General features: G+C 37.8%; 1 long non-coding RNA gene across 1 annotated transcript; it reads right to left on the bottom strand.

Moving 5' to 3' along the window:
* Nucleotides 1-4,940: 4,940 nt before the first annotated feature.
* LOC134475829 (uncharacterized) lies at nt 4,941-16,506 on the bottom strand. The gene is made up of 2 exons (XR_010047101.1): nt 16,349-16,506; nt 4,941-7,843 (listed from the first exon to the last, which is right to left on the bottom strand). It is a non-coding gene; the product is annotated as an uncharacterized LOC134475829 (long non-coding RNA).
* Between the last annotated feature and the right edge of the window lie 6 nt (nt 16,507-16,512).

Here is a 16,512-nt window from a genome sequence, read left to right as displayed (position 1 = left end):
GTTGTGTCTTCTACTTCTGTTCCCAGTCTGTTATAGGGCACATTAAATCAGATGATATCAAATGCTATCTAACCACAACTTACATCTTTATATCTTTCACAATTACAGAAACAAAAAGGGTGAACCATTGGGGATCAGGGGATATGGAATAACATTTTACTATGCTGGGGACTTGGCTACATGACTGAGGTCTCATGGTCTCAAGGCCTGTGTAACCCTGCTTTAGGCACAGAAAAGTATACGGAAAACTGCATGTTTCTTAGTTGCCTAGAGAATTCTTGTAATCACAACATTCCTAATGCAAGATAACATCTGCTGAAGGCAATCTGAAGAATGCAGACATATTGATATGGAGGACTTGTTCTCCCTTTATTTGCTCTCCATTTACTACAGTTGCTGTTCCATGAAAAGTATATTATACCCTTCTCTATGCTTCTTGCTTGCTAATTAAAATGGATCAACCATGGAGATTAGTGTGCCAGTCCACTAGAGACAGATTCTTCCCAGTCCCCTTGCATCTTGAATATTATCTTTTGACTTTCTTTATTCCTTGCTGTTCCCCTCACAGGTACCCCAGGGTCTGATCAGCCCCTGGCAATGTATACATACCAATTCCCCACAGTGAACATAATTATTATTTAATGCAAAAATGTACAATAAAAACACATTTTAAAAAGACATCTGCTGTAATGTTTATTCCTTTTATTTTTAAAGGGGGAAAAATTAAACACAATGAAACAGACCAAAATAGGACATAAGACTGGCGAAAATGAAGAAGGTGGTTTAGGTCTTCAAAACCAGACATTATAGTAGTTATTAACAGCTGTCTTAGAGTCTCTCGTTCTTTTCAAAATAGCTGTCCATATTTTCATGTATATTGTGTTGTAATGTTTAAAAAGTGTAATACTTTGCATCTGAAGTGGATGTTTGATATTTTCACTTCTCCTTGTGCTTCTTTTTTTTCCTAGTCATACTTATAAACAAAGACAGGAAAATACAAGAGTAACCTAAAAAGCTTTTTCCAAATAGCTGTCTCCTTTCCCTGTTGATATTGATATAGGAGTGATATAGGACCTCCAGATGATATAAGAAAATGTAATTCTCATCCTGCTAGATGTTCAGTATGCTGTCTGTGTTCTCTAATTTGAATAACTAATTCTGTAGAACAATGAAGGTTAATAGTAGGAAATTTTTTTCCTACTTTTTAAAGAGAAAAACAGCTCCTGCCTTCAATAGTTTCCTACTATTAACTTCTGTTGTTCCACAGAATTAATTCTTTAAGTTTCATAGAGCAAAATCACAAAGATTTTGTGGGCACAAAATCATAAATTTTCATGTTCTGATTTACTGCACTAAAGCTAACCAAGTGTTATAGGATGATAGAGACTTCAGAACTATGAAATGTGGAGGGCAAGATCTATCTATACGTGCTGTTCGTTATCACGGTGCTGTTCTCTTAGCCTGGAACTTTTGCAGCCAGATGGTCCAAACTGCCCAAGACAAACAGATATATTCCACTCATGAACATGAACACAAATGTAGAAGGGAAAATAACAGCAATTACTCTGTGAAATACATCTGAAATTACAGATGAATTAAAGCCAGGTAATCTAAGAACAAAACAATAAATGCCTTTCAATGAGGAGCCACTATTCAGCTGTTGTCTTCTTTTTCTCTTTTCTTCTTTTTGGCATGGGGAATTGAACCTAGGGCCTTCCTCTGAGCTACATCTCCAGCCTTTTATTTTATTTTATTTTTTTTGCAACAAGGTCTCACTAAGTCACTAAACTGCCCAACTGGGCTTGAACTTTCTTTTTGTCTAAGCTTCCCAGAGTGTCGGGATTATAGTCATGTGCCACCGTGCCCAGTTAGTTTGTGGCTGCTCTATCATTCTCCAACTCTTTTTCATTGTTTGATTTTTAGTTGTTTTATTTTTTCAATAATGAATAAGTAGGACAGAAAAAAATGATAAATTTTAGTACAGTTTATCTTGTATACTTTAGCAAAGAATTTAATGATGAAAAAAGTTCAAAGTGTTTAAGGATGCAAAGATACGGATATTGCAAAATTCACTGTAGTAGAGAAGGGAGCAAAGTGAGACTACTATATTTGTTAATTTCTAATAATCAGGGAATAGTCATATTTATATTTAGCATAAAGCTTTTAGAGAAGATACATAAGAGACTGATGAAATTAGTTGCCCCTGAAGAGAGGAATGGGGGTGACAGGTAAGCAATGTAAAAAGGGTTTTTAGGCTGGAGAGTGTAGCTCAGTAGTAAAACACTAGTCTAGCATATACATGGCCCTAGACTTAATCCCAGCACTGCAAAAAAAGGTGAGAGGCTGTTTATTGGATACCTATATTTACTGAATTTAGAATTATGTGTTCATGTGACCTATTTTAAAAATAAATTTAAAACTTTAAAAGCCTTGGCTAAGAAGCAATTTAGAAATCTCAATCCTTTCTTCTGAGAGGCATTATGATATAATAGAAAGCATTGTTTTTTGGAGAGGGGAAAAAAAGACCTGGTTTTGAAACTTAGTCCACTATTTACCAGTTCTATGACCTTGGATAAGTTTTTAAAGTTAGTTGAATCTCACTTTTGGCTTTAATAACATCAGTGTAACAAAAGCTACTTTGTGAGGATCAGACATTACATAAAATTGCCTTGTGCTTACTGAATGGCAGCTATTATTCTGTGGCTTTCAATGATCTCTGCTATCCATTACCACCAATTATAAGTTGGACACTGATTAAAGGGAAAGTAGGTTATGAGGTTCAAGAGTCTTAATTTACACATCACTAACTACCTGAAAGAGAAAACAATCACTTTTTAAAAAAATGTATTCAGCTAATGTTTGCATCCTCAGAAGTCACCTTTTTTCAGGCTTCTAAAGAACTACTGCAAGAGATCAAATAATTCATGATGTCTGATGATGGTCAAATGTGTAATGCCATCTCCTAGTCTTTAGCTTTTACTCTACTGTCTTCTTCTGTTCCTTAAAACTGTCCTTTGTAACACAGAAACAGCACATCAGCCTTTTCCTCAGGATGCGCTTTCTAGGGAAACCCAAAGTAAAACAAGGGCCCTGCCCAGTCTCACTAGGACAGTCTTGAGATCCTGCATAAATGCTACTGGTCCCTTCCCATACACCTTTGACTATAGGCTCAAAGACTTGAGAGCATTCACTGCCTCTCACGACATATATTTTCTTCCATTCTGTATATTGTCTTTCCATTTTTTTGTTCTACAATAGTTTCCCCTTACTCATAGTTTTGATTTTTCAAGTTTCAGTTACCGTTTGAAATTATTAAGTAGAAAATTTAACTAAACAATTCTCGAGTTTTAAATTGCACTGTTAGTAGTAGTATGGTGGACTCTCATGTCATCCCACTCTATCTCACCCTAGATCTGAACAATCCCATTGTCTAGCACATCCACTCATGCTTCCCACCCATTAGTCACTTAGTCTTTTTGGTTAGCAGGTCCAAAGTTGTGGCCTCATGGTGCTGTGTTCCAGTGAATCTTAATTTACTAATAAAAGGTCCAAAGTACAAGAGTACAGATGCTAGCAATTAGAATATGCCAAAAAGAAGCCACAAAGCTAGCAGGGTATAGTAGCACAGATGTAATTTCAGTTACTTAGGAGGCTAAGGCAAGGGGATGCTTTTTTTTTTTTTTTGGTCTCAGGAATTGAACTTAGGACCTTGCACTTACCAGGCAGGTGCTGCGCCACTGAGCTACATCCCTGGGCCAAGGCAAAGGAATCTTAAGTTTGAGGTCAGCAATTTAGTGAGACCTTGAATCCAAAATATAAAATAAAAAGTGATGGAAATGTAGTTCAGTGGTACAGTGCTCACCTAGCATGTTCAAAGCCTTGACTTCAATTCCTAGTACAGAAGAAAAAAAGAGCTCTAAAGTGTTTCCTTTGAGTGAGAAAATGAAAGTAAACAATAAAGATTTTTTTTTTTTTGGTAAAAGTTAAGGTATTCTGAGAGGTCATATTCACGTAACCTTTACTATAGCACATTCTTAATTTTTTTGTTGGTTTGGTTTTTTTTTTTTTTTTTTTTTTTGTGGTACCAGAGATCAAACTCATAATCTTGCGCTTGCCAGGCAGGCGCTTATACCACTGAGCTAAATCTCCAGCTCTCATATAGCACATTCTTAAGGTGATTTCTGTTTGGTTGTTACTCTTACTGTGACTGATATTTTTTCTATGCAGTTTTAAAATGTAATGTTAGTTCATATTTGCAGCACATGACTACATTCATTGTGAGATATCTGTACATGCACATAACATTTTGATTCTTTTTACAGCACTTTCCTCTCTTCCTTCCCCGCTGCATTTTTCTTCCCTTTCTTTTCCCCACCCTGAATCCTTTCTTTTCCTATTACCTATCTTTTACTTTGCTCTTTATTTTGGGTTTCTCCTAAAAGAGAAACCATGTGATATCTAAGCTTGTGTGTCTGATATATTTCACTTAACGTTGTTCTTAAGGTACATCTGTATTTTTTTTTTTCCACAAATGACTGAAGTTTACCCTTCCTTAAAGGAAAGTAGTACTCCATTGTGTATAAATACATTTTCTTTATCCCTTCATGTACTGATGGACATGTAGGTCTCTTCCAAGATACACATAGCTGTTATGAATTATGCTGCTGTGTGGGTAGGCATCTTTCACTGTAAAATGATGTCTTCTAACTCTTGGGAAGGCGCCCAGAAGAGGAATAGCTTGGTTTAATAGAATTTCTAGTTTTAGTTTTCTAAGGACTCTCCATACTGATTTCCACAGTAGTTGTACTAATATAGAAAATTTCTTTATTCCCAGTCTTGCCAGCACATTATTTGATTTCTTGATGATGATCATTCTTTTTGGAGTAGGACAGAACCTGTGTTGTTTTGTTTTTTTCAAATGGCCAGAAATGTTTAATATCTTTTATGTATTTTATTCTTCTGAGAAGTACCTACTCATTTCAGTTGCCCATTTTTGACTGAGTCTATTTTGGGAGGTCTAATTCTGAGTTCTTTATATATTCTATGTATTAATCTGTTGTCCAAGGAATAGCTGTGAAAAAATTTTCCATTCTGCAGGTTGTCTCTTCACTCTGTTGTTTTCCTTGCTATACAGAAGCTTTTTAATTTGGTATGACCCCATTTGTTGATTCTTGGTTTTATTTCTTGTGTGATTGGTGTTTCCTCTGAAGTCTTTGTGTGTGCCTGTCTTCGAGGGGTTTTGGCTAACCTGCTGTTAGGAGGCAGGGCCTGCTTGGGGAAGGCACGTCCCTGGGTGTGACCTGGAAGAGTGTATATTCTTCTCCAGCCCCTTTGGTGCTATTTCTTGATCATCATGGTGTGAGTAGCTTTTCCTTCACTGTGCCCTTCCACCATGCCATTGTGCCTTGGAGCTAGCAGTCTATAGCCTAAAAACAGGATCCAAAATAGATCTCTCTTCTTTCAAATTGTAAGTGTCACATATTTAGTTTTGCAGGCTCAACTCTGGTTATGGCTCTCTTGCTGGGAGAGTCCCAAGATACCTAACATGGCATCACGGGGCAAGAGGCAGGGATACATGTGTTTATATATTAGGTCTCTGTTCTTTATTATTTATTTTTTGGTGCTGGAGATTGAATCCAGGGCCTCACACATAGTAAGCAAATGCTCTACCACTGAACTATATCTCAGCCTGTCTTTCTTCTTATAAAGCTACCAGAATTCAATCATGACGGTTATACTCTAATGACCTTAGCCAACCTCATTCAATCCTAATCATGTTCTAGGGCCTCACCCTTAAATACTTAAATTGGATTAAGTTTCAATCCACTTAATACCATTCCAGTTAATACCATTAACATACACTTTTGAGGATTAAACTCCTTAAATTAGGGGGACAAACCCATTACGAATCAAGTTTCCAAAACTAGGTGCTTGTCCTCACTTCTTTGCCTTCATTTGGCGTTGGTCTATGGAGCTCTTTGGTGCTGGTATTAGCAGCTCTGAGTGTTTATTAGTCTTTCTTTGGAAATGACTACTCTGTCCACACTACTCATGATAAAAATCCCAAGTAAATGCACACATCTTTTGGAGCCAAGAAGTAAATCACAAGCAGGTTTATAGGAACACCAAAACAAGTCTTTATTTTCACAGGGCTGTGCTGCAGCAGATAGGCCTCAGTACACAGTAGGGAGGTTGAATTTTTCTAACAGTTTAACCTCAGTACAAATTGGCAAACTGAGAATACTAGTCAAAGAATGAGTATCTGAATTATATCACTCTCCTGCTAGATCTGTACTGTAAAAGGGAAGTGGTGAGATATCCCTTACGTCCAGATCTCTACAAATATATTTGTGTGGCTACAGTTTCTAAATCCTACAGGTTCATCCTCCTCACTCAAGGCAGAGGCCTCTTGCCTCTGTCCTTATCATCACCTGCCCCATCAATCCCATCAAGATTGAAATGAGTAAAAAAGCTAGCACCCCACTTTACCCTAGGAAATCTTTTTTCACTACAGGAAGTGTCAGATTGGGATGGAAGCATTACCAGTATACATCCCTCTCTCAACGATAAACATGGCTCAGTGTAAAGAAAGGTTTGGTGGTTTTTCTGAGGAGCCTGGTAAATTTAGGGTTGAATTCATTAATCTGAGTGGAAATGTTATTCTGACTTGAAAGTATGTGGCTGCAGTGTTAACCCATTGCCACACTCCTGATGATGTTTTTTAAAAAAGACTGCTGCAGTTGCTGATAGGTGGGCAGCTAATTTCCCACTGTGTCCATACATAGGTTTTTACCCTTGTATGTACTCTTTCCAATATTTTATTGCATTTTTATGCACTGAAAGCTTTTTCCCTATTGTTAAAATGCATAGGGTTACATCCCAGTATGAACTCATTTTTGAGAAAACCAGAGCTGGGAAGATTTCCTACATTGTTCACATCCACAAGGTTTCTCCCCAGTGTGAGTTTTTTATGACGTTGACAGTGACTGCGTCTGCTGAATGCTTTCCCACACTGCTTACATACATATAGTTTGCCCACAATGAGTTTTATCATGAATTTTGTAACATGTCTCTGGACTGAATGCTTCACTACATTTCTGGTACACGTAGGGTTTCTCCCCAGTGTGAATCTTTTCATGACTTTGACACTATGTACTGAATGCTTTCCTGCAAAGCTCACATACAGTCTCCTCAGTGTGAATTTTGTTGTTGTTGTTTTTGAAAGGAATTACTAAGAGCTAATGCTTTTACACATTTCTTAGTCACAAGTGGCAAGTCTTCTATCATATTTTTCAATATGGTATGAAGAAATAAAACTCAAAGTGTTTGTGTACATATGAATTCCCTAAACTGTGTGGATTTGACCACTACATGTTGTGAAGTCTTTCACACACACTTTTTTTTACCTACAAAGGTTTTGTGCCCAGTGTGAGTTCATTCACTAAGCTCAGAGTTGCCTTCCTCACTGTTCCTGTTGATAGGGTTTCTCTCCAGTCTTCCTCATTTCATGTTTCTAAAGGGACTGCAAATCATTTCAGGGTTTCCCATGTTCATTACTTTTACACTGCTTCTCTTCAAATTTCAACTAATTCACTGCATATATCTTAGATTTCTGAGCAATTTTTGCCCTCTTCTTCAATTTGCTGGTTATCTCAAGTTCTTTCTATAGCACTAATATTCCTAAATCTTTTCCACATCATACCTCTGTAGAGCTTCCTTTGGGATGGATTCATTATGTCCCATTCTGCTGGGGTGAAGTTCACAACTAGATCCTCAAAGGTCACTGTCTTCATTTTGTGGCTTGAGAGTCTCTGGGGATTCTTTGAATGTAGCCTGCAGTAAGCTGAAGTCAGAGAAAAAGGTGGTCTAGTTAGCTGGAGGTACTCAACTACATTCTCACAGTGTGAACTTCCTTCTCATGACTGAGAATGGAATATTTCATAAGTTGACTTTCAGAAAGAATGAGAAGGTGCCTGGCTAAGTCTGTTAATTATGACAAAATTTAATAGGTAACATAAGAAAAGGAAGAGAATTCTGCTTTATCTTCATATCACTTGTTTAATAGCCATGCATTTTATAATGTAGCCTGCCCAGTATTAGGAGGAAGTTACAAAAACTTCAGGCAGGTCCCCAAACTCCATTGTCAACCTTGGGGGAGGAAGTCTACCAGGTCAGTAGGAACCCGGATTAGATAGAAGGCAAATAAAGAGGATAAAGAAAAAGATGCAGATTTTGGCTCCTTTAATTCATCTGCCATCTCAGTGTAACTCATTATCAAAAGGAGGTCAGTAAGCATTAAAAGTCCAGGATCAAATGAACTCTCCAGAAAAAAAGACTTGACAACTGGACTAAGGAAGTAAAAATATCTTTTAGGCTCCACTACAATTGGAAACATCACCATTACCATGGAGAAGCTTAGGTAACCATCAGCTTGGCAGGGTAAAAAGAAAATGTCAATTTCTTTTGGACACAGGAATGTTATAAAATTGCATCTGGAAATGTTTTATCGATTTAGCTTATGTACTATGTAGTTCACCCAGCTCTGAACCCCTTACTAATTTAAGTCCCCATTACCTAAGTTTTAATAAATATGTGTTACAGCTTGGGTCTAGATGTCCCTACAAAGCATCCTGCAGTCATAGGTGGAACTTCTTCAGAGGTGGCTGGATCTAGAATGTGTGATGCTAGGATTAAGGGTGTGGGATTACCCTTAATCCATTGATTGGTTTGGAACCCACCCTAAACTGGGAAACCTAGGCAGAATGTAAAAGAGGCAGAAAGAAGCTACTATTGTTGCTTGCTTTTGCTGTCTTCTGTTGTACCATATTTTTCTTCTCTGTAATGCCCTCTACCATACCACCCTGCCTTGAAGCCAGCCAATTACAGACTGAAATCTCTACACGTTGTGAGCCAGAATAAACCGTTCCTCATTTAACTTTGGGTGTTGGGTTCTTAGTAGTTAGAAAAGTAAGTAAGACAGCATGTAAACTAAAAAGATACACAGAGACACTTCACCTTTTGTGGAATGACTGGCTTCTGGAAAAGTCTTAATGTTATATTCTGTCATTCTCAGCTATATCATCAGGTAACAATATGAACCTTAACTCAAAGACTAGGAAATATCGCTTGGCTGGTAGACTATTTCTTCTGATACTCCTAAGCAGTGACAAGGGAATGCCTTGACTATCTCAAAGCAGTGGTTATAACATCCCCACTTGGTGAAAAAAGCAACTAGGCTGTCCCTCTACCAATCTTTGGAAAGACAGACCTCTCACTAGAATCGAGATGTCTTAAAGGGAAAAGGACACTGGTAGATGACCAGAAGAGTATCAAGCTCTTCTGTTGAGATGATATATGGGAGGAAAATGAGTTGTTTGATAAGAAAGCTACAGGAAGGCATGCATAGTATAGACTTGGGGAAGGAAATAAATGATATAAAGAAAGATGGATATGAAGGGTGAATATGTTCAGATAAGAAAGAATTCTGAATGGTGAGATTCTGCCAGAAAGTTAAAGTAAGTTGCAGAGAGTCTGCAAGGATGAAGTCTATGAAAGGAAATTTGTATGTAGTGAAGTTGTCTAGTTTGTACTTTCAAAAAAAAAAAAAAAAACGCAGCACAAACAATAAAGCCAGGAAGTTACTGGCTATGGTATCAGACCAACCTCTGAAGCAGTGCCCACAAAGCTCTGATTGAGAGAAGAGGGTCTTAGACTCAAGGGTATTGAGATTCCTTCAGGGTGTTTCTACACACTGCTTCTTATTCTTTCTGGTTCTTATACAAAAAAATTTTAATTATGGTTTGATATATTTCACAGCAAAACAAAACTTTGGAATTACAATGAATTACATAGATCAATTTGGGAAGAACTGATTTTTAAAAAAAAACAACACTGAAGCTTGGGCATGGTGATGCGTACCTGTAATCCTAGCACTTAAAGGCTGAGGCTGAAGGATACCAAATTCAATTCCAGCTTGGGTAATTTTTAGCAATCTAATGAATTCCATTCTCAAAGAAAAAAGTAATAAAAAAGCTGTAGCTGTAGCTCAGTATAAGCACCCAGAGTTTAATTGTTAGTACCAAAAACAAAAGATAGTAAGAAACTCCAATCGTGACAATCCCATCAATAAGAAGGAAGAAGCAGAAGGATCCTAAATTTGAGTCTATCCTGGGCTACATAAAAGTTCAAGGAAGGTTGTGACTACACAGTGCAAGTGGTGACATACTTATGGCATATATGCTACAGTGGGCTGTAGCATCGAAAGCTCTACAAAGTTTGCCATTATTGACATAGTGAGTTCCTATCACGAAATAAATATTTTAAAAACACTGATCTGTTATCTAACAACTTAGATTAGCTGTCTGTGTTACAGTTTCATGAGTATCTTTCATGTATTAAATGAATGTTGTGTGCTGGGATTCTTTAGATTATCTCTCCTTCATGGGCACCTCCCTTCTTTCCTGTTCAAGTAAATGACACTCACTTATTACCTTAAACCAGAAATATGGAAGTCATTCATTCACCTTACGTTCATGTATTAGTTCCATTTTTTATTGCCAAAAATATAATTCCACAGACTAAAAAAACTGTATATAAAGAAAAAAGGCTTAAGGGGGCTACATCTGGTAATGGCCTTCTTGCTAGGTCCCCAGGTGGCAGAGGACATCACATGGCATTGCGTGCATCTGGAAGGATGTGTATGTATGTCTGTCTCACCCTTTTCTCATAAAGCCAGCAGGATTCCATTATAGGGCTCCACCCTAGTGACTGTTGATACTCACCCCAGAACTCCCACCTTTAAAGACCATAGTTGGATTAAGACTCATTACCACAACAAATTAATTGTGAATACCTCACACTTAACTTTCAACAACGAGACCCTAGGGGACACTGAAATTGCTTCCAGGTCATGGATTTAGCTCAGTGGCACAGTGCCTGCCTGGCAAGGGGAGGCCCTGAGTGGTCAGTCAAACTGCACCCAAACAATCACACCCCACAACCCAATCCTACTGATTCTGTTAACCATCTTTTGAGTTAGCTCACTTGTTTTCTTCTCTTGTTTGTCTCTCCTAGAATCCATTTCCTCCACTTATTTCCTTGCTGGTTCCCTTGATATGTTATTTGTATGGCATCATCTCTTCCATTTTCACCGAGTCCTATAATGATCTTTGAAAACTGCAAGTGGTTATGTCACTTCTTTGCTAAAATCCATAAAACCAACAAACAAAAGCTTCAATGGCTTTCTACTACTCTCCAAAAAATAACAGGATATGAAATCTGGACCTTCTTGCTCTATGTCACCATACTGGTTTTCTTTTGGTACTTAAAAATCAGTCTAGTGCTATCTCCTGCACCTAAACTACTTTTCCCTTTTACCTAAGTAGTCTGTTTAGCCAGCTTTTCTCATTTTTCCTATTTGCACTCTGAAATCTCTAAAATCCCTTTCTGATCATCCAAATCAGGCTATCTACTCCTTTCCTGAAAGCTCCCACAGTATTTGGTACCTCTTGCTAAACTCAAGAGCATTGGTGAGTGCTTGCATGCTGGTCTCCCCTACTTTGTTGTACATTTCGGGGTGGTGGAGCTATGCCTATCTTATTCTTTGTACTCCTAGCCCCTCACATAGTGCTTAGCACAAGGCAAGATCTTAATCCTTGGTTGATGATCAACTCACTAAAAGAATGAACAAATTGGGGCTGGGGATTTAGCTCAGTGGCATAAGCACCAGCCTTGCAAGCAGGTGGTCGAGAGTTCGATCCCCGGTACCAAAAAAAAAAAAAAAAAAAAAAAGAACAAATGAATCATCGGCTGAACAGTGAATCTGGGATACTTTAGAGAATATAAAGCAAAGTTCTAGTTCTCAGGTAGACAACAAAGGAAATTCTCCTAGAGGATGATCAGAAATGAACACAGGGAACATTCTATTTCATAGCATCATAAATGCTACTTTAATTATTCTTATTTCTCCCTCTGCTCAAGTTTCTGCTTAAAAGAATTAAGCTCAGGATTCTGGGATGCTGTATACAAAACATTCTAGTAAAAAAAAAAAAAGAAGATATTCTGTGTCTTTCAAATGAAAAAATTGAGTTTAGAGATTAAAACTACTATTCATGGTCTCAAGACAATTTGAGTAACCTCTGAATCATGATGATGTCATCTTTACCTTGTTTGACACTGAAATCTGGCCACTATTCCAGAACTGTTTTTTATGATTAAATAGGGCCTATGATGATGACAGCTTGATCCTGAAAACTTATCATTCCAAATCCCAAAAAATATTTCCAACTGGATGTTAGCCTAATGCAGTGCTCATTCCTTCCTAAGGTAACATTCTCCAAACATGTGAACTAGCATATCAATAAGGTCAAACAAATCATGAAAACAAAACACTGTTTATGTATCAGATTTCCAAGTTCTCCACCCCATGAAAATACAACTTTAGACATTTTTATTTTTTTTTTTTTGGTCAGGGTTTTTTTCTCTTGTCCTCCCCATCACCTCTTTTCTCACCTCCCCTACCCTCTTTAATTTTTTTTTGTAGGACTAGGCATCACATATGCTGACCATGTATGCACCACTGAGCCATACCACTAGCCCATTACAGTCCTGACACAGCTTCCCAGCAATGTTATGAGTTTTCCTTTAAATGCTATTTTCTAGTTGTATGAGTAACACTGACAAATTTGGCTACAATATTCTTTCTCACTGTGTGATCAGCTTGTCACCACATCCCTTAAAGCGCAGGGTGGTTCTAAGACAGTAATCTTTCCAAGACACTCCCAGTGGTGTCTCATGGGGAGACTGAGCTCACAATTTAGTCAAACAAGAGACTTGAGCAAAATTTTTGATCTTCAACTACGCTGATTTCATTTTCTGCTTTAATGCTAGTCATCTAATTGTTGAAACTATCATTATAAGCAAAAAATGTTGGGACTTACTGAATATTTATGCAATGTAGCTTGTTCCTATGGCAACAGAAAGTAACTGAAAAAATTTTTTTCTGAAGTAGAATCGTTAAATATGTGATTAAGAAAAGTTTCTATTCCAATTGTACCTCTTCGCTATCAGATTATTTGAAAAAATATTTAAAATATTTTTAAACCAATTTTTAATGCTCAAAACTTTTAAGCTGCTTTTGGATATAATATTTTGTGCAGCCTTTTTTTCTTTTACATTCTTGACATAGCAAAATGTTAAAGGAATTATTCAGGCCTGATATTATACTTAATAGTCATACCACTCAATTTACAGCTTTTATAATTCTTTATATGTCCAATCACTTTATTTTAGTTTCCTTATTTTTGATACAGAGTTTTGCTATGTAGCTTGGGCTGTCCTTGAAGCTCCTATCTCAGACTCCTGAATGCCGGGACTGCAGGTTACACCACTGTAACCAGCTTGGTCCACTTACTTTAAAGAAAATGGTAGAAAAGGGAGGGGATAAAAAGATACGATTTTAGCAACTGGAAAGATTAAGACTAACACAAAAGCCAACTGTGCAGTGACAAACAGCAACCTTGGTGGCCAGTTAGTGATAATACAAAGAAACAAGCAAGACAAAAATGGTTTCTGAAGAAGCAAGTTGGTTAAAAAAAATGTTTTTAATAATTGAGAATATTGATCAAATTTAATGTTGATTTTTCTTTTCCAAAGTGAAGATGTAAAAGCTCTAACTCAAATGACACCTCAATGAAGTCTTCTGTGATCATTTCTTATTCTTCACTGTAACATTTATCATCTTCTGAGATAATTTTTAAAGTATTTTATTTCTAATCTGTTCACAATCTAACAAACTACATGAAAGAACTGTCATATATCTTCTTCACTGGTATATTCCACTTAGAATATTCCTGCAATGTAGATGGGTTTAACAAATATTTAGTGAGTGAACAAGTGTGTACTGATACAGGAAGATATGCCACACTAGGGAAAAAAGGGAGGATGGAGGGAGGTAATAGCATATTCCGTACACAGTACATGCCAGTTACTTGTAGTTAGGCAGAGCTCTATTAGTAATGATGACCAATAAATTATACACATGTCAATAATGAGCTAATGCAGTAAAAAGCCTATGCGCGATTATCGTGTCTTTCCACTACTATGGTTATTAAAGATGTCACTTATTTCAGAGTTTGACCACTGCAGAACGAAACTTGCCAGAAGGGGGACCCCTGAGTAACTGCAAGGAGAAACTGCTTTTTCATCTGTGCAAGAGATGTAGCTGACAAGAAATAACTTCTGTCGGGTTTTCCTGAGACATTTTGGGATGTTTGTTTCTGCAACATCTCTAGCTTATATAAATACATGTAAACAAACTAGCATGTATTATGTGCCAGAAATTTTGCGACTACTCCACATATATTATTTTACTAAACCTGTACAAAGCCCCAAAGCCAGTACTGTTAGATGGAGGTGAGGAAAATAAGTCAGTGTAAAGACAACTTTGCTTATGGTTGCCAGTTAAATGGAAGGACTGAAAATGAAGCCCAAGCAGTCTAGAGAAACACCTACTGAGTTGTTAACAGTGGTTACCCCTGTAGGTGGGATTATAGAATGATCACTCCCTATTCTGTATTCAAGTTTTTTGAAAAAATCATGTATGGGGTCAGGAGTATAGCTCAGCCGCACAGCACCTGCCTGGCAAGTGCAAGGTTCTAAATTCAATTCCTGGTACCTGCCCTACCCAAACAAAACCACATATTAGCTTTGTAGTAGGTAAGTAAATAAAAATAAGCTATTGGATACTCACAGATTATGAATTCAGAGATGAAAATCAAGTAATCATGAGGCCGTGGTGTAATTAAGGATTTCCTAAAAATGACTTTCTACCTTCTAAATAGGCATATTTGGTTTTACAAGTGAATTCTACTGAGTAAGGCAAATTATACTGTATTTTTAGAGGAAAATTGCATTGGTTTACTGAGAGAAAAATATTTCTGGTAAGAAGTATAAAACGTGCTTTAGGCCCATAGACGGATTAATGTTGTAGTTCTGCAATATTGTAATTTCGGATTTTCCTTAATATCGCTTATTAAAAGGCAATAATTTGACAGGATGTGTGGCACATGCCTGCAGTCCCAGTATCACTGCCAGCTGGATTACTACACCCAGCCCTAGTTTTATTCTTCTTCTTCTTTTTTTTTTTTTTTTATTGATACCGGGAATTGAACTCAAGACCACGCACTTGCAAGGCAGACCCTAGTTTTATTCTTGTCAGGAGGAAACTGAAAGGCTAAACTATCCCAGACCTGAAACAGCTTGGTGACATGCATGTCACCTGACTTCAATCCTGTGATGATTACTCTGGGATGGCAATCTAATCAAGCTATTCTCATAGCCAGACCTTGCTGTCTTCATGGGTGCCCATATTGCCTTTATTTTTCGAGCTTGTTTCTTCAGTGTTCTCTCCCAGACTCTAAACTATTTGCCCTGAGTTGGTTTCTTTTGCTTGGAAACAAGAACTTGATTACCGAATAGTGGCGACTGGCCACTGCTTACAAGACTTAGAAGGCACGTCTAGAAGAAAATGAGCCATCTTTGAAGGAACTTGAGTGGGATGATAAATCTCACAAAAGCAGTTTGACTAGTTCTTAGATTTCTTCCCAGTTTAATGTATTGTTTTTCTTTCCAGGAATTTCTATCATTTCAATATTCACTAGTTGCACACATAAATCTCCATACGTTTAATATTCACTAGTTGCACACATAAATCTCCATACGTTTAATTTCATCTTTCATTTATAACAACACTTTAAAAAGAAGTAAATCAAAGTTTATTTCATTTAATGCTGCAAGAGGGACAAAAAATAAAGCCAACGAATTAACTACAATACTTTTGTTTCACCGTTTCATCATGCTAACAGCTACTTCCTTTGTTTTGCTTTGTTTTGTTTGAGACAGTGTCTCCCTATGTAGCCCGGGCTGGCCTGAACTTCCGGCAATCCTCCCGCCTCAGCCTGGGATTACAGGCGTGCATCACCCTCCCGGCCAACACCTCTTTTCTACGAGTTTCTACATCTCTTCTCCAATTCCTTACCACCTTATGCTGTAGTAAAAAGAAAGCGCATTGTACTTAACGTTTTTCCATTTGTTTAAAAGTAAATAAAACCCTTGGTCTTGAACTTGACAAACAGCAACAAATGTGAGTACGAAATTCAGATCGTGACATAAAATACTCCAATGAAAGGGACATTTGAAAAAAACAAGCTACTTAGGAACGAGGAGCCATGAGAGCCTCCAGGTACAGGCCCGAATGGACGGACAAGACCCTAAGCGAAGGTAACAAAGGACAAGGGATTGCGCCTTCGGTCTCTGAGAACTTTAGGGACCCACCGTGGTCACGACTTACGTAGCTCAGGGACTCCCAGGTAGACGCATTTCCAGTCTGAGACCTAGACGCTCCGAAGGCCCCGCTCAGTGATGACGCACATCCGGTGGGCGGGCTTCCGGTGCCGGCCCCAGCACCCAGAGCTGACACATGAAGGCCCCGCCCCTGTGACCCCTGATCCCCGC

This window comes from Cavia porcellus, unplaced genomic scaffold (assembly GCF_034190915.1).
Source record: "Cavia porcellus strain 051 isolate PalLab524CR breed Dunkin Hartley unplaced genomic scaffold, mCavPor4.1 scaffold_1, whole genome shotgun sequence".
NCBI classification, from domain to species: domain Eukaryota; kingdom Metazoa; phylum Chordata; class Mammalia; order Rodentia; family Caviidae; genus Cavia; species Cavia porcellus.
The sequence above is the reverse complement of the archived record's forward strand: the minus strand, read 5'-3'. Positions and strand labels throughout refer to the sequence as shown.